The following is a 23,850-nucleotide window of genomic DNA, read 5'->3' as shown; positions in this document are numbered from 1 at the left end:
CGGGTGCGGATGAAGGAAGTGCGGGTGCGCAGGCTCTAGTTATAGGTAGTTAAAGTCAGATGCAATTAACCTTAAAAATGGTAAAGTTTCAGGGGTGCAACACTATCAGAGGACCAATATTGTCATTGCACCAGTCATTAATACTTTTTACGCCGGGCTGAATGGCTCAGACGGTTGAGGCACTGGCCTTCTGACCCGAACTTGGCAGGTCCGATCCTGGCTCAGTCCGGTGGTATTTGAAGGTGCTCAAATACATCAGCCTCGTGTCGGTAAATTTACTGGCACGTAAAACAACTCCTGCGGGACTAAATTCCGGCACCTCGACGTTTCCTAAAACAGTAAAAGAAGTTATCGGGATGTAAAGCCATTATTATTATTATTATTATTATTATTATTATTATTATTATTATTATTATTATTATTATTATTATTATTATTATTATTATTATTGAATTTTACAATATTATTTCAAACTCCACCCTTACAAATACCTACTCCTTAAACCGGGTCACTTATCGAGTTATAAAGCAGATCCTGGCTAGCAGTCTCACGCATTACGACCGAGCAATTGACTACGCGGTTGGGTCACGTAGCTGTCGGCTTGCATTCGGGTCGTACTGGGTTCGAACTCCACAGTCAGCAGCCCTGAAGGTGGCCATAATTAAGGTACGCACCCATCATTTGTCTGGTGTGAAAGTGAGAAACCACGGAAAACCATCTTCAGGCTTGCTGACAGTGGGGTTCAAACCCACTCTTTCCGGGATGCAGTCTCACAGCTGCGCACCCTATACAAGAATAATCTATTGTCCTAGCTGCAAGTAGAGGACTGTGGAGGAGCTTAGTTCCACAGAGGCTTTCAGGCATATCATTCTACAGGGTGTCTATAATCACAAAGAATGGGTACTGTCCACCTAATCAATACTTTATTATATCTTGTTACTAAGCAGTACCGGTTTCGACCTTCACAGAGGTCATCTTCAGCTGGTCATAAGATCTAAAGTTAACTTAAAATAATTTTAAAAACATTACTAAATCTAATGAAGAATGTCACATGATGTGAGTGATAAGATTAATATATACAACATATAAAATATACAATGATATGATGTATCTTCTGGTTTAAAAACAAGCGTCAAAATTCTATGACATGTATGTGTTACATAAATTTCTAATGTACTGGTACTGTTTGTGAGTAGTAGATAATTTGGTGAAATACAATTTCAACAAGTAAAATGTTTATGGCGTTCTTGAAGTACACTTTGAAGTTCAGTTCATGTTGGTAAAACGTTCTATACATTCATTGGTATGTTTATATTAAACATTCTGGAACATTCTATGATATGGATGTAATAAAATTTATCAAATAATACATTAAAATATGAAAAAATGTTCACATGATTCTGCGGTACGTTTGGAATTATATTAATTTGTACATTCACAGATATGTTTGTACCAAGCATTCTAGAATATTCAACTATGTATGTTGTTTTTCTTTTAAGTTCATATGATTAAGAATGTTGAATAATGAACATGAAAATATTATGGTGTATCATTAGTTTTCTTGGTACTAATCTCGTTAAAAGATATTGAGTAGGTGCAGATGCTCCCTCTTTGTAGTTTTGTTCTTGGACATTCAGTAATATAATCCTGTTGACTGGTCGAATGTGTACTGCTAACAGAGGGAGCATCTGCACCTACTCAATATCTTTTAACGAGATTAGTACCAAGAAAACTAATGATACACCATAATATTTTCATGTTCATTATGCAACATTCTTAATCATATGAACTTAAAAGAAAAACAACATACATAGTTGAATATTCTAGAATGCTTGGTACAAACATATCTGTGAATGTACAAATTAATATAATTCCAAACGTACCGCAGAATCATGTGAACATTTTTTCATATTTTAATGTATTATTTGATAAATTTTATTACATCCATATCATAGAATGTTCCAGAATGTTTAATATAAACATACCAATGAATGTATAGAACGTTTTACCAACATGACCTGAACTTCAAAGTGTACTTCAAGAACGCCATAAACATTTTACTTGTTGAAATTGTATTTCACCAAATTATCTACTACTCACAAACAGTACCAGTACATTAGAAATTTATGTAACACATACATGTCATAGAATTTTGACGCTTGTTTTTAAACCAGAAGGTACATCATATCATTGTATATTTTATATGTTGTATATATTAATCTTATCACTCACATCATGTGACATTCTTCATTAGATTTAGTAATGTTTTTAAAATTATTTTAAGTTAACTTTAGATCTTATGACCAGCTGAAGATGACCTCTGTGAAGGTCGAAACCGGTACTGCTTAGTAACAAGATATAATAAAGTATTGATTAGGTGGACAGTACCCATTCTTTGTGATTATAGATACTAAGTATCAATACGGACATGAAACTGATAGATTACAATATTCTACAGGGTGCGCAAAATAAAAAAAGAAACTGAAAATATTTACAGTAGAGCTGACCGGGGACTGACCATAGTTAATGAACATCAAATAAGATGCTGGGAATAGCCTCATCTGAAGAAATGAAAAACTGAATATCCGAAAATCCCGACTCTACTTCACTCAGAAACTAGCGGCAGAACTCGTCTCGCGAAGGACGTTTTAACGCATGCACAACAGTAAATTTGTAAGGATGCAAATGCAGGTCCTTTGTGATAATGTTTCGACACAACGATCTCTTATTTCCCACTTGCACAGCCTTTCCTTCACTCGAGCAATGTTTTCTGGTTTTCGAACTCTTTTCGGATAGATAGGGATTTTTATTCGCTACAGAGCCCTTTTCACGCCATTTTGATGCTATGTTTTGCGTTCCAGATTTTGCTGGAGATTTTTCCAAAACACTTCCCGTCGTAAACGCTTGCGCAAGCAGTTCCACACACGTTATGAACAAATTGTGCTTCGCATAACACTTGACAGCCGGCCCCGTGGTGTAGGGGTAGCGTGCCTGCCTCTTACCCGGAGGCCCCGGGTTCGATTCCCGGCCAGGTCAGGGATTTTTACCTCGACCTGAGGGCTGGTTCGATGTCCACTCAGCCTACGTGATTAGAATTGAGGAGCTATCTGACGGTGAGATGGCGGCCCCGGTCTAGAAAGCCAAGAATTACGGCCGAGAGGATTCGTCGTGCTGACCACACGACACCTCGTAATCTGCAGGCCTTCGGGCTGAGCAGCGGTCGCTTGGTAGGCCAAGGCCCTTCAAGGGCTGTAGTGCCATGGGGTTTGGTTTATAACACTTGACAATGAACACGCGCTGTTTGATCGTGGGCACTATTTTGTAGTGCCAATTGGTCACTAAACACGTATGCTGATCCCACTGTTTCACGCGTATTGGGGTGTAACGTGGTCAGCGTGACTATATCCTTGGGCGTATTATCATTCTTCATGAGACTAGCAATATTTAAGGTCAGGATTTAATTGTGATGATGATCTTTGTTATAAGGGGCCTAACATCTACGTCACTGGACGATGATGACATGGTATCATTTGGCTGAATCGAATATTTTTAAAGGAGCATATCTGATATTGACTGTGTGAAGACTGAAGTGAGTACAATGTACAGCATGCATTTTCGTATTTTTTCTGATTAGTAAATTTAAAGCGATGTTGTAAAAAACGAATTTCACTTTAGTAAACATCCTATTCTTATATAATGATAAACTGTAGTAAACTACGCCTTAAAATTACATCTAACTTGATAAATCAGTTTAGAATTAACTGGAAATAAATCGAATTATTTTCTTTTATGAAACTCCATATGATATAATTGTTCTATGTAACTGATAAGTAATTATTAAATATTACATGTAGAACTCAGGACCATAGTTTTCTTCAGTAACAATCTTTCTGAAAATATACGAGTAACGTTTCAGTAAAGCAAACAAAAAGTAATATTTTGATATGCTTGTTGCTTCCTTCTGTCAGAAGCCAGACAAACAAAACTATATCATTAACATCAATATTCTTATCAAAACTACTCCGTTTATTCAGTGTTATTCTGTGTCGTTTTCATGTTCACTTTGCCATGAAAAGATATCTGTGTAGAAGTCCGTGTGCTCGTGAGTAATGTAGGTCTAGATTTTCATCAGGTCGTACATTTTTAATTTTAATAGCAAATTTTCCATTGGATATGATTGTGTTAGTGGTGTCGTTGAACTGAGACCCATGCGGAAAGTATGTTTGATGATGCCGTTCAGTGTGGGATACCACTCGATGTAAGATGTGAATTGGTGAAGAGTACTGATTGAGAAGTTTAACTCTTCGTTTTTGGGTTTTGTTTTATATCTACAAAGTTAGCATGCCTTTAAAACCCAAGGTATCTCTGGCTGACAATTCATTCACTACTTTTTCTGGTACACCACTATCTATAATATGACGAGTTAGTTCATGAACTGAATATATTCTATCATGTTCTCGGAGTATTATGGTGATGATTACAAAATATCGATCACATGGTAAAAGAACTGCACTCACAGGAAAACAAAACCTGCTTAATTGACTTACATCGACCTGTGTCTCAGTGAACTAATTTGTTTAAAGGGCCAATGTCAGTGAGATACGCCAGTTTAAAATAAACTGCCTTCTTTAACCCTCAGTCCTTATTCAACCTGAGGCATGACAAACACGCATTTAAAAGTAATCGGTAAGCCTATGCTTTAAAAAATTTCCAAAAATGCGCAAAAAGAGAAAATAGACAATATAGTGAGACACAATTCTTTAAAAACCGATTGTATTCTTCAAAATGTACCCACTGAGTAGGGTGAGCATGAACATCAGTTTAAAATAGTCTGATCCACGATATCTTAGCCTTTATACCAGGATTTTTAAATACATAAAATATATCTTCATTATAGACTATTAAGCTTGTCAGCGTTCAATTTACAAGGCTTCATTAATTAACTAATTTACACAGCAGAGAGGTTTCTAGTAAGAATAAAAGATGCTACCCTTACACCAATTTGCTAATGTAAAGTGTAGAGATAAATGTTACTGTTGTGACCTCTGTGAGAACTGGTCATAAAATTGGAATCGTCTACCAAGACCTCACCTCCGGAATATTTATGCTCATTTGCTTTGAGTTGGAGTTTAGTTCGGTCATTCAACTGTCCTAAATAAACCCCAGGAGTTCAATTTCAGTGACAGACTCTAGTAACAACATTCCTGATGTTGTCAGAAGCCATAAGAATGACTGTTGTACTTTTCTTGCAAATAGACTGCTGTACGTCAGTTATGATGGAACCCCATCGTGACATCAGATACCTTGTTAGAGGCTAAAATGAGCAATCGTTCTCTGTTTTCCACGGTAAATATAATAACCAAACCAAGCAGAAACCGGATTCCAATCCAAATAGCGTCAACAAATGTTGGCAATATTTCTAATGTACCTCTCAAGAATATTATGCTCTTATTGCGTGGAAAGAAGTTGAGAAGCTTTCTCACCTGTTTCCTTTATAATTGAAAATATAATGTTGTATAAAATATTATTCATAACATTTACATATCTGTGTTTCTTAAATAAATATGTCATAAGACGTTTCAGTGCTCTTCCCGTAAAAAGTAGCAAAAGCAGCTTTTTAACAGGGAGTGGGAAGTTGTTGCCAGTTAATTTACAGGAGATCGTTTCTAGTTGTCCTTTCAACGGTTATCTTAATACAGAAAGAGTATTCATTTTCCGAGGATATTATATAGCTTGTCCAGTTCAATTTCTCAACAAATACATTCTGAGTTCAGGTAGAGAAGAGCGGTATAGATAAAAGAGTAGGGCTACCTCTATTATATATTCATTGTTGTTTTACTATTCATGAGGTCAGATATGTGACTTCTATAACAACCTTGGACTGGTTCGTATGAATATCTGGGTCTGGGTAAGATCATCTACTTTAAACCTAGTTAATTAATCTAAGTTGAGATGCTAATATATCCAGAAGTGTGAAAATTATTCGACTAAAAGGAGAAGATAAAAAGTAAAATTGCCATATTTTAAAATTTGCCTTCACTTGTCCTTCTAATTTGTACTATGGAACTCCCTGTCTTTCAGCCAAATACTAATCCGATCGGCTAAAACTTGTGAAATACTGTATTATCAATCTTTAAAATATTACTTTTTATTTAAAAAACATTTAAACCTTCCTGTTTGCTCTCTTGACAATTGTACAGAATCCTCTACCGAGAGTTTCAATATTAAATATTACAAAGCACAGTGAATCATATCAGCGCTCAACTAAAGCAAAATATCAAAAAACGATTTCACATGATCAATTTTATTTAATTACTTTCAAAAGAGGAATTAAAAATCCTCAACATTGAACTTAAATATTGATAAAGGTGTTTAAATTGGCGACAAAATGATCACTGATGTAATTATAAAGAAAATATGACTTGTGTTCTATAATTTACCTGAAACAGACAACAAGTAACACGCAAAACAACCCCACTGCAACACAAAAAGAAAGAAATGCGACAACGGAAATAATAAAAGACAGTGTTGAGTCTAATAATATTCACACCTCTGTACGTCTTTTCTCTACAGTTGGAGTATGACGTTGACGCTGTTGCGAAAAATGGCGTGTTATTGTCATGCTAACGCCGGGTGTTTAGTTCTCGTTGTAACTTTATGCTTTCTCCAGGCAAATTCCTTTTTATACTCGTTTGGTGTTATATTCTCTTATCATTGTGTGTGCGGAGAGTATTGGTATTGTCTGAGAGTTTTTATTTCACTCCACTCGTGACAAGTGTCTGTTCAAAAATACTATTTCCACTTCAGAAATAGTTTTAGTATTTCGTCTACGTGCATTGCAGTAATTTAATACTAGCAAACGCCATGAGGAATCCAGACCAGAAGGATGTAATTCCTTAAAAGTAATAACCTACCCAATCTCAGGTACGTTCCATGTGCCTCTTATTATACGTTACCTTGCTTTTTTGCACGACTTTCTTAGGCCTTTTCAACACACGCTCCTCATGTAAAGTTATTTGTTCTTATTATTCTTAATTAGTTTAGTTCGTTAATAGTTATTAGCTGAATATTACTTTTAGGTTAGGTTAGTTTAGTTGCATTTGATAGTGACTGTTGTTGAGTTACGATCAGGTTATTTTGGTTACTTTTTAATTATGCTTTGTGGTTCCCAACCTTTACATCTACGTAACCTGTTGTTGTTTGAGGAAAGAGAGTGTGAAATATTTGAACTTATAACTGGGATTTCAACTCGCTTTAAGCTTAAAGTTTTTTTCGTCATATATATATATTGCAAGTTGCTTTACGTCGCACCGACACAGACAGGTCTTATGGCGACGATAGGACAGGAAAGGGCTAGGAGTGGAAAGGAAGCGGCCGTGGCCTTAATGAAGGTACAGCCCCAGCATTTGCCTGGTGTGAAAATAGGAAACCACGGAAAACCATCATCAGGGCTGCCGACGGTCAGACGGCACCAGGTCGGGGCAGTACGGCGGGTGTGGAAGTCCAAGCGATTTCAAGGTGGCTTCCACTGGTTTTACTGTGTGAGACGGCGTATTGTCATGTAACAAAATCACTTTGCCATGTCTTCTGGCCCATCCGGTCGTCCTTCGATCAATGCGTGATTTAAAGTAATCATTTGTTGGCGACAGCGTTGTGCATTAACAGTTTCGCCGGGCTTAAAGAGTTCATTATACACAATACCGCTCTGGCCACACCACTGTCTTCCACATTGAAATCACTACGTTTAAACTGTCGAAACCATGTCTCAGTGTTCTATTCGATCGAGCGTGTTCACCATATGTTTTTACCAGAAAACGATGACTTTTCACAGCCTTTTTATTTTGATTAAATAAGAAAAGCAATGCGTGCCGCAAATGTTCTTTTTCAGGCACAATCGTCGACATGATCAGTGAACGATACAACACAGATGCTAGTGTTTGGCGGACTCAACTTGTGTGCGTTTGTAGGTTAATGTCAGACGAACAAACTGACATATGTGTCTAATTCATACGCTGCGTACTGTTCGCTGGCGCCATCTCTTAGTGAAACAGGAAAAGACTTATACATACACCTGGTAGAAATTAGAAAGAAGTTTTTGAAGAATTTCGTCGTGAGCGTGGCAGTGTATGGAAGTGAAACATGTACGATAACTAGCTCAGAAGGAAAGACAGTAGAGGATTTTGAAATATGGTGTTACAGAAGAATGTTGAATGTAATGTGGATAGATCGAATCACGAATGAATAGATACTGAATCGAAAACTGGTGACAGAAGATTGATTTGGCTAAATTTGACCAGAAGAAGAGATAGGATGATAGTACACATCTTATGACTTCCCAGTACTTGTTCAGTTGGTTTTCGAGTGAAGGGTAGGTGGTACGAACAGTAGGGGCAGATAAAGATACGAAAATTTAATTTCGTGTGGCTATTTCTAGCCGGGTGCAGTCCTTGAAAGGCAGATTCTCCAATGAGGGTGGGCAGCATCTGCCATGTGTAGGTAACTGCGTGTTATTGTAGTGGATGGTAGAGTTATGTGTGAGTTGCAGGGATGTTGGGGACAACACAAACATCCAGCCCCCAAGCCACTGGAATTAACCAATGAAGGTTAAAATCCCCAACCCGGCCGGGAATCGAACCCGGGACCCACTGAACCGAAGGCCAGTACGCTGACCATTCAGCCAAAGAGTCGGAAAAGATATGAATATGACAAGCAGATTAGAGCGGATGTAGGATGCATTAGTTACGTTTAAAAAGGAAAATTTTAGCACAGGTTAGGGTGGCGTGGCCGGCTGCATGAAACCAGTCTATCTACTGATGGCTCATGCAACAATAAGAACTATTATAATGAAAATACAATCAATCTTTCGAGAATGAAACATGCCTTTCAAAACAACAAGAGTCCGTGAGAGGGGCGTGGCACTGCCTAATCTTGCGTATTTTTGGTAGTGCTTCTTTATTTTCTGCAGTTCATCGCTTTGCCACTCATGTCAGATTCAAACTCTGGAAGAAAAGTGTATACACAGATTGATTCAGAATGAATTCGGCCTAGTATTTTGTGCCGAAAGCCAAACTTATTATTTTTCAAGATGGGGCTTGTGTCCAAAAACGCAAGATTTGTGTGGTGAGGGGTGTTGAAGTTTGACAATTCTTCGAATATAGCAATTGGTGTACGTTCCACATTTTGTCCAAAAACATCCAACAAGTTAACAAGAGTATCATGTCGTGCATTAAGTTACAAAAGGGGGCTTAAGTGCGGCCAGTATCCAGTATTCGGGAGATAGTAGGGTCGAACCCCACTGTCGGCAGCCCTGAAAATGGTTTTCCGTGGTTTCCCATTTTCACACCAGGCAAATGCTGGGGCCGTACCTTAATTAAGGCCACGGCCGCTTCCTTCCCACTCCTAGCCATTTCCTGTCCCATCGTCGCCATAAGATCTATCTGTGTCGGAGCGACGTAAAGCAACTAGAAAAAAAAAGAGGGGGCAAGAATTGTCGACCTTCTCCTTGGGGACTGTCCGTTACCATTGATGCCTGCATACCTGCTAATTTATTTATTTTATGCTCGACGATGCCGAAATGTAAATATTATATGCTAGAAAACTGAATCTTAATGAGGCTCATTGTAGTTCAAGTTTCATTGTGATATAGGTTCTGCACCAATCAGAGTTCAGATTTTTATTATGACGCAACTGTTTGACCAATTAGGTAAGGATAGCATCGCACCTGCGCTCAACGCACTAGCTTCGCACTTGTTTCCAAAATCAAACATGCGGACACATATATTAACATCAAGTCACCTTCTAGTTCCAATATTCCACAACAACACGGTACATCCTAGCAAATTGACTTCGCCAACTGTGCAATAAACAATTTGTGTTTGAATTAAAGCTAGGTTATGATAACCTTCTTTCAAAGCTTTGAAAACATATCACATTGTCAAGGTCTCTGATCCACTCACGGAAAATCAGTAATCCAGTGCTTGCGCTCTGCGCTCTGTTCAGTAAACTCAACGGTCAAGCGACATCTTGACAGAAATTTATGAATATTTAAAAATAGAGTTATCATTATCGTCGAGTATAAACCGTCGTATGCAACTCGCCTATATGGAAATTAAAAAACTCGCTTCGCTCATTTTATAAACATACACGTGTCTTAATTATTGCATGATAGGCTTGTTGCATAACGTACCATTACTTTATTTATTATTATCTTGTGTTAGAAGACGCGGCACAGTTTATAGAACCTGCTGTCATGCCCAACCATAATACACTGTTTAATTTGTGTTAAATTCTACAACGCACTAACATTACTAATGGCAGGTTGATGGTTGTATCAGTGTTAACGGAGGGCGTATTGAACATTTTGGGTAAGAATATGTTTCAAGTTGTTACGCTGGTATGTTCCGCTCCTGTGTGTTTCCCATGATTAATGCACTACGTAGAGTTGTTGAAGTTATGTTCCAACATGAATATGAAGCATTTCCAGACCCATTCTAATATAACATAAACCGGGCGAGTTGGCTGTGCGCTTAGAGGCGCGCGGCTGTGAGCTTGCATCCGGGAGATAGTAGGTTGGAATCCCACTATCGGCAGCCCTGAAAATGACTTTCCGTGGTTTCCCATTTTCACACCAGGCAAATGCTGGGGCTGTACCTTAATTAAGGCCACGGCCGCTTCCTTCCAACTCCTAGGCCTTTCCTATCCCATTGTCGCCATAAGACCTATCTGTGTCGGCGCGACGTAAAGCCCCTAGCAAAAAAAAATATATAACATAACATTTATTCTTGTGGGGAATGTGTTCTGAAAGTTTGTTATACCATATTTTTATACACTGTATATAATATGCAGCCAACGGCCGTAGCCGTGTTGAAACACCGGATCACGTGAGATCTCCGAAGTTAAGCAACATTGGGCGTGGTCAGGAGTTGGATGGGTGGCCACGCGCTGTTTGGGGGGGGGTAAGGGAATGGAGGAGCGGAAAGGAACTGGCCACACTACCGCACGTAAACTCCGGCTCAGGAACACCTCTGCGGAGGTTCGGACCTGCCTTCGGGCAGAATAACCCTTACCATATAATATGCCTAAAACATAATGAATTAATACATTTACTGAAGTTTCTACGTCATTCTTCATCGTCATAATCTACATTAATAAAAATAAATCCAAATATATCGATGTAAAAATACTGGTAAAAAACGAAAATATACATGGATTAATGACAACTTCAAGACCCGATTGAAAATTAGAACTTAATACAGCGAAACATGGTGCCCACAATATCATCAGAAAAATTCGAAATTCCGGAAATTTCCCAAGTATTCTGAGCTGGGGAGGAGGATTTCAAAATTGAGGCTTAGAAGCAATTTAGCATTAGCTCGCAGGTATAAGTATTTGTTCACCCAATACGAAACATTAATTCCCAAAGCGATCGTCTCGAGTTTTTGTGAACTCGAATATTCATTGTTTGGCGCAGGAGGAAGGAATAAACGAACTGATATTTTAGGCGCTTGAAAATAATGTTCTGCAGATTATGAAGTTTGATGATGAGAAGCGGTCATTTATCACCAATCATCACTTTTGCGAGAGAAATAACCCAATTGATTATACCTGGGAGGAAAAAGTTCTCCTCTTCGGTTCTCATGGAACATCCTTTCTGTAGAATAGAAAACATTTGCGTCGACCGGGTTTTCTGTAACATGCAATACAAGGACATTCTAAGAGAAATCATGAAGGATTCTGTTCATATTTAAAAAGATCATTTGTGTAATAATAAATAATATGTTTTTAAGTGTTTTCTATGTATATGGTACTCTGATCAAATTATATCATAAGGTGGGTATTGTACCTTATATTTTCTAACTTTATATAAAGGAGGCCCCGTTCTTTCCCGGATAAATTAAATATGATGATGATGCTTGTTGTTTAAAGGGGCCTAACATCGAGGTCACCGGCCCCTATGGTATAAATTAAACAACAACATCCCCAACATAGAGAAAATGTTGAGAACAACTTTCGATATGTTAACGAGGTCTGTCTGGTAGATCATCGGCTCGAAGGCTGGTTGGATCCTCAAGTAGTGCAACAAACATTTATGCCATTATATGGAAACCTCAAAATCCGATGGCTGCACCAGAACGAGGCGCACTAGGCAAGACGAACAGTTGTTTACTTGGAAATTGCTTTCCTCTCTGGGCCATAAAGTACTTTTGCAACACAACTGAGCCTAAGATTATTGTATAAGTTCCTCGCATTACACTTTTCTTAAGAATGATTGAAGCCATAGATATATTGTTTGTTATGCGTATCCACAAGGTTTGTATCTACATAGGAGTTGAATTTTGATAATAATGAAAATTAAGTCATAAATTGAATGTGATGAACATATAATACCAACCTGTCATTTAATTTGGTTTGTTTTTGAGCGACTCTACGTCGTCTTCGTTTATAAGAAGAGAACATTTTAGAAATAATTTAAGAAGGGACTATGTAAACAATTGATAGATAATCTGCCACCTGCGCGAAGTCCTAATTGAAGATAATTGATTGATTGACTGATTGATTGATTGATTGATTGATTGATTGATTGATTGATTGATTGATTGATTGATTGATTGATTGATTGATTGATTGATTGATTGATTGATTGATTGATTGATTGATTGATTGATTGATTGATTGATTGATTGATTGATTGATTGATTGATTGATTGATTGATTGATAATAAGAGCACCCAAAATATAAGTTTGTAGTACATCGTAAAATGAAAAGTATCATTCTAGTATTCGGATTCCATTTAAACACGAAGTCTCATTGCTATGATCACGATTTCTTTGGTCACGTAAATCTACAAGCTTGCTTGTTTAAATCATTTTGAGTTTCGACTGAAGCTCTAAGGCTAGAGATTTGAGCCTCAAGTGTATAGGTAGAAAGCCAGCAACTAAAGCACTGCGATAATCAGACACTCCACTTCCCCTCCAACCTCCAAAAAGTTGTATTCTGTAATTATCATTATTTGCTCTGTTATGTTATGAAAGTAACAAACAACGATTTTGGCCAATTATAGTGAACATCATTTAAACTCGTTTGAAAAACATGGAAAAAGCAGACAAAATGTTGATAAATATCACCCTCCGTGTACTAACTAGAAAGAAAATTCTATGATAATGGGCTCCTTCCTTTCAGTCGTGTTTGTGTTAGGAATATTCAGTCAATCATTTTCGAGTAAGGAAATGTAATGACAGAAGAACAATTTCTTTTATATGGCGCTATTCAAAAATGAAAATTGCTCGCTTTATAATAAGTTCATTCCATCATGATACACATACATATTGAAATAAAGTAAAACCATACACGCGTTGAAAACCTTCTTATTTGCAATAATTAGGATTTGAAGCAAAAAGCGTTCTTTGGACACTCATTCCATAGCAGTACAAAACAGGTCATTAATGAAGTGGTCCTTGGTCATACAACAAAATGGCTACGTGGTAATTATGTATCTCAATAAGGAGCATTACCATTCCTAACATTGATAACAGCTTCACAACGCTTTCTCGTGATTCTGATAAGGCCGTGCGCTACGCGTTCAGTTGAGGAAGAAGTCCGCACACTTCCGAAGAGGAGCCTTCAAGGGCTTGTAGTGTTCTGGTAGTATATTTCTCTCTCAAATGCTTTTCTCCTGTCGGTCTCACAATCGTTCAATCAGATTCAAGTCGCGACTTACAGATGGCCACTCCATTCGTTGTATTTGGTGCTCTTGCACACTAATGTCGTACACTATAGCATACTATGATCTTGTCAATGTAGCATGGGGCAGTCGCGGATCCATGCGAAAGGTCAGATCCGCCTCTATATTCAGGAGTATACTGTACAGCTTTCGAATTAAATAACTCTCCAAGTTTTTATCCAGTCTCGCAGACGTAATCCTAACGATATAACTCGAAATCGGGGTTCATCTGAGAACAACACAGGATGCCAGTGTCTTAGCTGGCAGAGAAAGTGATCTCTAGCAAACTCCAGTCTCCTGCCACGACGCCATCTGTCAAGTGCAGGTAACTGAGCGGGTCGTTGGCTTAAATTGGCCCCTCGTAGCCTGTTTCTGACTGTTTGATCACTAACTCATACTCCAGACGCCTGCTGTAGGTTCACGTGTAGTACTCGTACAGCAGCTTGGTGCTTCAAAGAGCTTGTAGACGCACAAAACGATCCTTCCCTAGGATTGTTTTCGTTTGAGAGCACGTGTCAGGGCACATGGTAACACTTCCAGCTTCCGATCGCCTGGAAACATTTCCACAGATACCAAATAGTATTCTGAACATTCAAGTACCTCTGCGGGAGACCTTCTTGAAAGTGGGTAGGTGCATGAGTGGCTTCATTCGACAACTGCTTTCCCCGTTACATATCTTGGCCGGCACTATCAGCCACAACTCGTAAACTCTACGATCCATATAAACCAGGGGTTCCCAAAAGGCGGCCCGCGGGCCACGTGTGGCCCGCGAAGCCATATAATGCGCCCCACGAGAGCATTTTCATAAATAATGTGAAGAATAGTTACATAATAATTTTATAAGGTTGTTCAAAAATGTATTAATTTTTATATCTGTTATAGACCGAAGTCCGAACTAATTCATTCTTTAATAGTATTTCCCCCTTTTAAATATTCATTTGATCTGAAAAGATTATTTTTCATTTACAAAATTTAAAATCCAAATTTCATATAATAATGATTGGTTTTTACGTCCCACTAACTACTTTTGATGGTTCTCGGAGACACCGAGATGCCGGAATTTTGTCGCGCAGAAGTTATTTTACGTGCCAGTAAAACTACTGACACGAGACTAACGTATTTGAACACCTTAGGAACGATATTAAATCGAATCTGCCAACCTGGCTTCAGAAGGCCAGCGCCTCAACCATCTGAGCTACTCATCCCGGCTCTTTTATGCATTTGTAAAATAATGTTTTACCTAAGTAATTAAAATTATCATTCCTTTATTTCAATTGAATTATGCGTATTATTTCCTAATGCTACTTCTGTAGGCCTACTATACGCAGAATTTTACGAAAATTGGCCTATTATTCAAGTGTGGCCCGCGAACATGACTAAGTTTTCCAATATGGCCCTCGAGACCAACATTCGTTCATACTTTGAACTGAGATACTCGTACCTTCCAATGACATTGACACCTCCCAAACATCCATATGACAGTATATACCTGTGTTATACAAAGAGGACACGCCATTGTATTCGTGCAATGTGATTAGAAACACCTTAAGGTGTGAGCAATTTTTAAGCGGTAGCCTATATGTACTGGTCAATCCATCATCGTTGAGGTAACTGGCCCTCCTCCGATTCCCTCATATGAACCTCTCACCCTAGTCTATTATTATTGCTCTCACTTTCAGTTTTCCTATCTGATTTCCCTTGGCCAATTCTTGTTCTCGTCCGACCCCCACCATATTGTGTTTGCGAGTCCCAGGAAGCCTTCCTTTCAACGGTCTTCGTAGTTTTTACCTTTATTCTGCCGATACCTTCATGTTTTGAAGCAGTTTTCGTTTCAGTTTAGCATTAAGACGAAATGATAACCTAATTGAAATTCCCTTAAAATAATGATCACCACCATCAACTTCAGTATACTTACAGGCAATATCCCACACAAGTAAGACGCCGTCCACCAAGGCCGGAGCGTGGACCTTACACAAGGTACACCACGTATATAAGAGCCTCATGACATTATTATTACCATTATTATTGTTCCGAGGTATCTGTGGAACAGCAGAGGTGAAAGAAGGTGCGGGGGTGAACAGGTCTCGGGCTACGAAATTAAAGTTAATTTAAATTTTAACAAGGTTATATTTTCTTTGCAAAATCAAGAAATAACAAGAATGGCAGGTACAGAGTAGCAAAGCCACTATTCGAGAATGTACAATTACAGAGTTACAGGATTTGGGCTCCGAGAGCCAGACACACAATTCTTGAGCAATTAGCCCAACTTTACGATATACAGAATTCAACAAAGGGGCAGAAGACCCCAATCATGCCCAGGAGCACTTGCTCCCAATTACACAGTAAAGCCTCCTCGAGGCGCGCAGAAAACAATTTTTATTTTGGAAAGAGCAACCAGCTCTCAAAGTTCTAGCCTATCAAAGGCCACACCAAATTCCACCTTCAAGCTGTCCTCCAGGGACATAGACACAGGGGTACAAATACCCAACCTACTGAGGCCTATTAAGTGAAGAAACGGAAATATTACATAGCCTCGACAACACCAACTTGAGAGGAGGCACAACTGCACTCCTAATATATTTTACTAAAACCTACTTGGCACTAGGCCGCTTATGCAAGGGCTAATCCCATACTAAAGAGGTGACTTATATGAGGAAATAATTTACATTACGTTAAGGAAGAAACGGTTGTGAAAAATAAGTTCACCTCAATGCAATATCAGTGGGAGCTCGAGAGGGTTAAGCACTCTCTATCCCGATTTGTAATTTAAAAAGATAGAATAGATACCAAGTGTTTTTACATATTAAGGGAAGTTACATGGTAAAAGGCTTCGGACCTGCCCCGAGAGTTAAACTGCTAAGCTAGCAAGAAAAGAAGTTATTAAACGGCCATTACCTTGTGGATGAACTGCTGCCCGAAGAAAGAGGTGCTTCCCGCCCCCTGCTACATACTTTACACACTGAAAGATGTTACTGAAGTGGCCCGGAGACCCGAAAATCAGCAGTTTATATACTCTCGCGGAAAGTTCGAGGCGTTTCAGGAATGAAAACACCCTCCCACAAAAACTTTATTGGCTAGGGTTAAGCAACATATCCCCTTTGGAGAAGATACACCTGATTGGTCATAAATTAATTAAAGAAATTCGGGATTGGCTAAATTCAAAACAAGGGGAAAGAAAGGGTTATACAGCCAACTTAAACAATAACAGAAAGAAATTTAACAAGGAACAAACTTTTGAAATAAAAATTTCTCCAAAAAACAGTTCTTTCACTTCGCACTAGGGTGCACCATTGTAGTTCTTCAGTAGTGTCCTCTAGAAGAGAAAGTTCACACTTCTTACTACAGGTAAAACAAAAATACATCGAAAACGACCCAGTTCAGAAACTTCAAAATTTCCAAGTAGTGACATCTTCTGAGAAACTTGAAAATTAACACGTTAGATAAAGTTCAGACTTCCTCCAGTAGGGGAGTTTCAACAGGCGCAAAGTTTGAATTAGCGACGTGGAGGTGTACCACCCGGTACAATTATTATTATTATTATTATTATTATTATTATTATTATTATTATTATTATTATTATTATTATTATTATTATGAGTTACAATGGCAGTAGAGGGAAGAAACGCAGGGCCTAGGCTACTGGACAATTGAGCACATAAACATTAAATGTTGAATGTGTTTCCAAAATCATTTTTCCTTTGCGTTTTTGTTTGTTTTTTTAGTTTCTATGTTATTTAAAAACTAACAGCAACAAATAACAATAACCACAATAACAATTAGAAAGATAGTTTATAATAGTTAACTTTAGAGCTTAATCATTAACAGGGGAGAAGAAGCTTCCATTTTACAGTACAAGACTTGCTAGTATTTGGTATTTTGGTATTTTGCGTAAGAAGCCAGAAGCTTCCCAATTAATCAGTAACAGAATAATAAAGAGGAGGTAGAACTCCCATGTTTCATTATCAATGAGCAGAAAGGACCAGGGTTCACATCGCGGTACCTCCTGGTACACTAAAATCTTTTAACCAACTTGACACTTGCTGCCCTTATTTCAAAGGAAAACTACTTAATTACTTACTTACTTACTCCTTGACGCTACGGTCCTTGTAGAAACTTGATCTCCGCAATAATCTTCTTCCAAAGCTCTCTGTCGATTGCCTCGGTCTTCCATCTCCGGACTCCTGTGGTACGTAGATCACCTCTTCAACGATTTCCTCGCCTAGGTCGTTTTTCCAATTTTATCCATCCGGTTTGTTCTTATTCTTTGCGGCTTATCAACTATTTAGCCAAAATCTTTTATTCGGGAGACGAATGGGCTTAAACCCTCTGTCGGCTGTCCTGAAAATATTTTTTGTGGATTTCCACTTTAACCTTCAGGTTCCATTCATAGGCCACAGCCGACTGATGTTACCTCCTTACCTAGTTTGATTCACCCTCATTAATTTCTACCTCATTAGTTCCTCAACGGAGGTTCGTTTCAGGAAGGGCATCCGACCGTAAAACGTACCATAAATTTCATCTCATCTCATTCCCGACCCATTATCAGGAATAGGGACTGACACATGTATTATTATTATTATTATTATTATTATTATTATTATTATTATTATTATTATTATTATTATTATTATTATTATTATTACAAGTTGCTTTGCGTTGCGCCGACACAGGTCTAATGGCGACGATGGGATAGGAAAGGCCTAGGAATGGGAAAGAAGTGGTGTGAAAATAGGACAATACGGAAAACCATCTTCAGGTCTGCCGACAGTGGGGTTCGAACCCACTATCTCGCGAATGCAAGCTCACAGTTGCGCGCTCCTAATCGCAAGGCCAACTCGCCCGATATTATTATTATTATTATTATTATTATTATTATTATTATTATTATTATTATTATTATTATGGGCTGCCTGCCCGAGGCGGTAAAGGAGTGCTCGGTTCGCTCGGAAGGACGTGGGTTCGAATCCCCATCAGGAAGTCGTAAAATTTAAGAAACGAGATTTCCACTTTCGGAGGTGCATATGGCCCTGAGGTTCACTCATCCTACGCCAAAATGAATACCAGGTTAATTCCTGGGGGCAAAGGCGCCACTCTACCCCATCACGTGCCGCGGTTAACAATGGTGGAAGCCTTTACCTTCCACTCCTCCAAGGGCCTTCATGGCCTGTACGGAGGTGACTTTGTTTGTTTGACTTTATTGTTGTTATTATTATTATTATTATTATTATTATTATTATTATTATTATTATTATTATTATTATTATTATAGCAGTTAATGGGGAATGCGTTACACATTTTGTACCTGGCAGAACTTTCTCTTATTACACAGGGTGGTTTGCAAGGCTGCGCAGAAACTGTAATAGCCCATAGAGAGTTTGAAATGAAACTTTCGAATAGGAACATACGCTCTAGAAGAAAATTCTGCGGCCGCCCCCGTAGTTCAGACGTACTGTGCCTGCTTCTCAAGCGGAGGCTCCGGGTTCGATTCTGGACCAGGTCGGGGAATTTTACCTGGATGTGACGGCTGATTTGAGGTCCACTCAGCCTACGTATTTACGGTGAGATAGTGGCCCATGTCTAGAAAGCGAAGAATAACGGCCGAGAGGAATCGTCGTGCGGACCAAGCGACACCTCGCAAACTGCAAGCCTTCAGACTGAGCAGCGATCGCTTGGTAGGCCAAGGCCATCCGAGCTCTTACGCCATGGGTTTTTTGGCAGTTCTGCGGCATGTTAAGCCTGGGCATGTGACGAGCGATATAATGAACATCAACAACATTCAATGTCCAGTGTCTAACCTCACCGTGGATACACACTACTATCACTTCACTGACTGTCAGTTGTGAACTGTATAGGGATGTAGAACCGTTTGGAAAATTACCCTTTCCTACATTCTCAGGCATTCCCTGGTGCAGGATTTCGTTCCAGGCTGCAAACACCTACTCGAAATTTGGGTTTCGTCCACTCCATGGGTTCCTTCAGCTTTTGCGCAACTTTTGAATCACCCTGTAGGTACACATGTACTGGTCAATTGGTTGAGATCTGTTGCCTAAGATACGGTCATTAACCGGGAATGACGTAAGATAATATAAGAGTTCAGGAGGTGACTTCAGTATAGGCTTTATATTTTAGACTATTACAGTTTATGAAATAAACTACACCTCGTTACACTTCATTCAATTTATGTGAGAAATTGAATAGGACGTTACTTCAGTATCCTAAGATTATTGATATTCGCCTCCACCATATAATGAACTGTACAAGTCCATGAACTACAAGGAGATGTCCTATAACTCACTGAAGGCTCTTTTTTAATGGGCAATGCCAAGGCGAGGAAATAGTTTGTACAGTAGATCTAGCAAAAAATGAGAACCTATAATGAGGTTACGACGAAACCAGATAAAGTTGTTTTCAGACAGTTCTTCATAATAGTTTTTTATAGAATTGTGCAATATTATGAAATGGATGACGATAAAAAGTATAATTTACCGGAGTGGAGATGAGACACGTACCATAATCCGGTGAAGGGAGCAGGGGCTTGTTGACGAGACAGCAAACATGCTTCTTATCTTATGGTCTACCCACGAACAAGTTATGTAGTTGTGGAAAGGTGGTGCTGGTGGTGGTGGCGATTATTCCTGTAAGAGAAAATACAACTTGAAAAACCATCCTGGCTTAACACTAATCAGAAAGGCAAAGTAATAGAGAGATCCCTTCCTTTGAAGAATTCAGATTCTGTATCTGCAAAAGGTTACGAACAGATACCCCAGGCCTAACAAATGTAATACCCTCGAGGTCGAAAGAGAACAAGAATTGACTAAGGGAGGTTGAATGATGAGGATGGTGATTATTATTATATTATTATTATTATTATTATTATTATTATTATTATTATTATTATTATTATTATTATTATTATTATTATTATTATTATTTACAATTTGCTTTACGTCGCACCGATAGAGATAGCTATTATGGCGACGATGGGATGGGAAAGGGTTATTAGTGGGAAGAAAGCGGTCATGGCCTTAATTCAGGTGTGAAATGGGAAAACACGGAAAACCATATTCAGGGCTGCAAGCTCACAGCAACGGGGCCTTGAACGCAGGCAATTTACTCGGTATTATGACTATTATTATTATTATTATTATTATTATTATTATTATTATTATTATTATTATTATTATTATTATTATTATTATTGTACCGGAGATACCCCGCTCCATTTGCAACTTGTACTTTAAACCATGTGGTAGAAGAAGATTGAACGTTTTTCGACAGAGGGCTCTACTGTCAACCTAGGTGCTCCCTCTGATGAGATGATGGAAATTAAATTTCAAGAGAAATTTAGTAGTCATTAGGTGGCAAAACTGAATTGTTTGTAAATTGTTTTGGTCTTCTAAAGTTAGAACACTTCTGTCTCTTCCCGCCAACTTAATATTGTAGCCAATAGGGAATTTTGTTCATTTATTTAATTCACCAATGAGATAATTTTGATATTGATATGATTGCCCAATGGAAATTGGGGTTGTGTCAGGGCTTCAGCCCAGAGAAATCTGGAACTTTCCTATCCGCCATAAGAGCTGGGACATTTCGAGACATGTGGTCTTCGATCGCTCCAGTCAAGACGTTTAGAGTGTGTTCGTAGCGGAGGCAGTGTATGGCTGCCTCGTCCATCGCCGGGAGGTCCACCAGCTCAAGGTAATGGCAGACGCCATGTAATCATGTAACAGTCTGGAAAATATAGTTCGAGGGGAAGGTTTCGAATTCTTTCGTAATGTAACTTCTATTTCTAGATGTAACCTTTCAAACCAGTCTAACGAACATAACCGAACTTAACCCTGGAGTGGTCGCTATGGGTCTACGAGACCCGGGCGGACATACTTATTGGTGTTCCTGTTGTTGGAATGCAACGAGCGCTTCCCCATCCCTGGTAGCTTCTTGGCTCCAGACCTTCAACCGAACACAGTAGCCCTTTCTCAGTTGCCTTGGAAACGTTGCGCGTACAGGCTGTTCAGGGTCTCGCAGACCCGGTGCGACTGTTAACGTTGGTAATTTTTTTTTGTGTCAAACTTCGCATTGTTAGTTTAGTACACTTTTTCTTCTGTGCAACAATGGGAGAAGCTAACTCTGCCTGGATACGTTCCATATTGGAGGAATCTGAAGATGAAGAAGCTCTTGGTCATTTTTGCCCGACAAACAAAGAGGAAGACATCCTTCATCTGCCCCAAGGGCCAAAATTTCATTTGCGGAGAACGTGGACAACTAGTCTACAGAATGTGCATATAAATTTATTAAAGTGATGTTTCCCTGTACTTGGATGTGTTTCTAAAACTAATTTGATTTTTATTTTATGAATTATGATACATAATTCACACATACCTAAAAAAATCCATATTTTTGTACCAATAGTTCAAGTGTGAAATTCACAAAAATTTGTTGTTTTGACTCTGTGTAGAAAATAGATGAAAGTGTTGCTTTGTGCATGTAGATGCAGGAAAAAGTGAAAAAAGAATGTGAAATACATTTTGCTGTTACCATATGTTACCTTTTCACAAGTTAACAGAACACAATCAGGTTTTCAGTGTAATTATTAAAATGCATTTTTTGGTTAAGAAACGGGATAGTTAAATATTTTAGTCATGTAGACTGCATTAAAATAAACGAAATAATGTCCTATAATACTGTAATTGGAAATAAAGTATAAAAATCTAATAGTAAAACACTGAGAAAAAATGGTTCTGAGAGACCCGATACGACCATTAATATTGACAAAACCCATGCGACCACTCCAGGGTTAAGGAATACAGAGTGGGAACCCCTAGTAATCCCTTTCAGTTTGATATTGAGGTGACGATGATTTTATAATCTTTATATGTACCTCTTAATTTTGTAAATTAAAACGTTCTCTCCATCTAGTCACCTCTGTAACTTCAAGCCATAAGCCCACATCGGGTTGTAATGATGTTCTGGTGAATTCCAAAGGAATGTGGGTGCTCGCCTTCTAACATTTTGGTTTTCGGGCAGTGACTTCAACTTTTTTTTTTCTTTTTACTGAGGCCAGGTAGAATGGACACTTATTGCCACTGTTAAAGTTCACTATTTTCATTCTATTTTCCTATGTAATTTCGACTGTTGAGCAAATAATACAGTGTCTACTGTTTGTTTTTGTTAAATGTAGATTTTGCCTTAAAGAAGGCCTGGAACTTGTAAATGTTCGAGAATAGTCTCCTAGTGAGTAACTGTGTGGAGCAAGTTTCTCCTTCTACTGTTGTAAATTTTGGAACTTAGTCTCCTAGAGGAGTTATTGAATGGAGCAGTGGTTGCTCTTTTTACATTTGCAAATTTGGAGCTTTAAGCCCAGTCTGTAAAATTGTTGTTATCTGATTATTCTAGACATTTCGAATATTGTTATTCAAGCTCTCGACCTAAAATTTTGAACCTGATTATTTGTTCTTGCCTAACCATGTTTAAAATTTGAAGAAAAATCTAAGAAAGAAATACTATCGCAAATTTTAAAGTTTTAAATTACTATTTAATCTTTCCTCCATCCATCCTTTCATGCCGCACCTTCTTTCACCTCTGCATTCCACAGAATCCCCGCAAAAATTATTATTGAAATGTTCTGTCAAGTGGCATGTCCTCTGACTTGGTCTGTGAGTTTGGCTTTCCTCGACACTGTATTCTCCTTGGACATCAAGTAATTCCTTATAAATCGTCTAGCAGCTGGGCTCGTCATCTAGCAGGCCCCTATGTTAAAGTGAGGAGACAGATACAAGATTGATACGGGATACCATGAATGTATTCTACCAGCCCCATATACGGAGGTATTAAGAGGAAGTACAACGGGTCAACAATCTTCCATTAATAATAATGAGAAAAGTTAAAGAGGTTCGATTCTTCGAAGAATGAACTTATCGGCAAAGTAAAGGGAATGGCATGTAAATTACTCCATAGGCCTCGGCGGTGGGAAACCATCCTTTTTTAATTCTAATCGGAAGAGGAGTAGGATGTGGCCTGATTCATCGGAGAATTAATGTAAAGCGAAAGAAAGGAAGGAGCCACGACGACGTGAAAGACTTACTAGGCCTTGCAAAACTAATACTGCCGAGGAAAGAAGAGAACAAAAAAA

Source organism: Anabrus simplex, chromosome 4 (genome assembly GCF_040414725.1).
Source record: "Anabrus simplex isolate iqAnaSimp1 chromosome 4, ASM4041472v1, whole genome shotgun sequence".
NCBI classification, from domain to species: domain Eukaryota; kingdom Metazoa; phylum Arthropoda; class Insecta; order Orthoptera; family Tettigoniidae; genus Anabrus; species Anabrus simplex.
Note: the sequence above shows the minus strand (reverse complement) of the source record.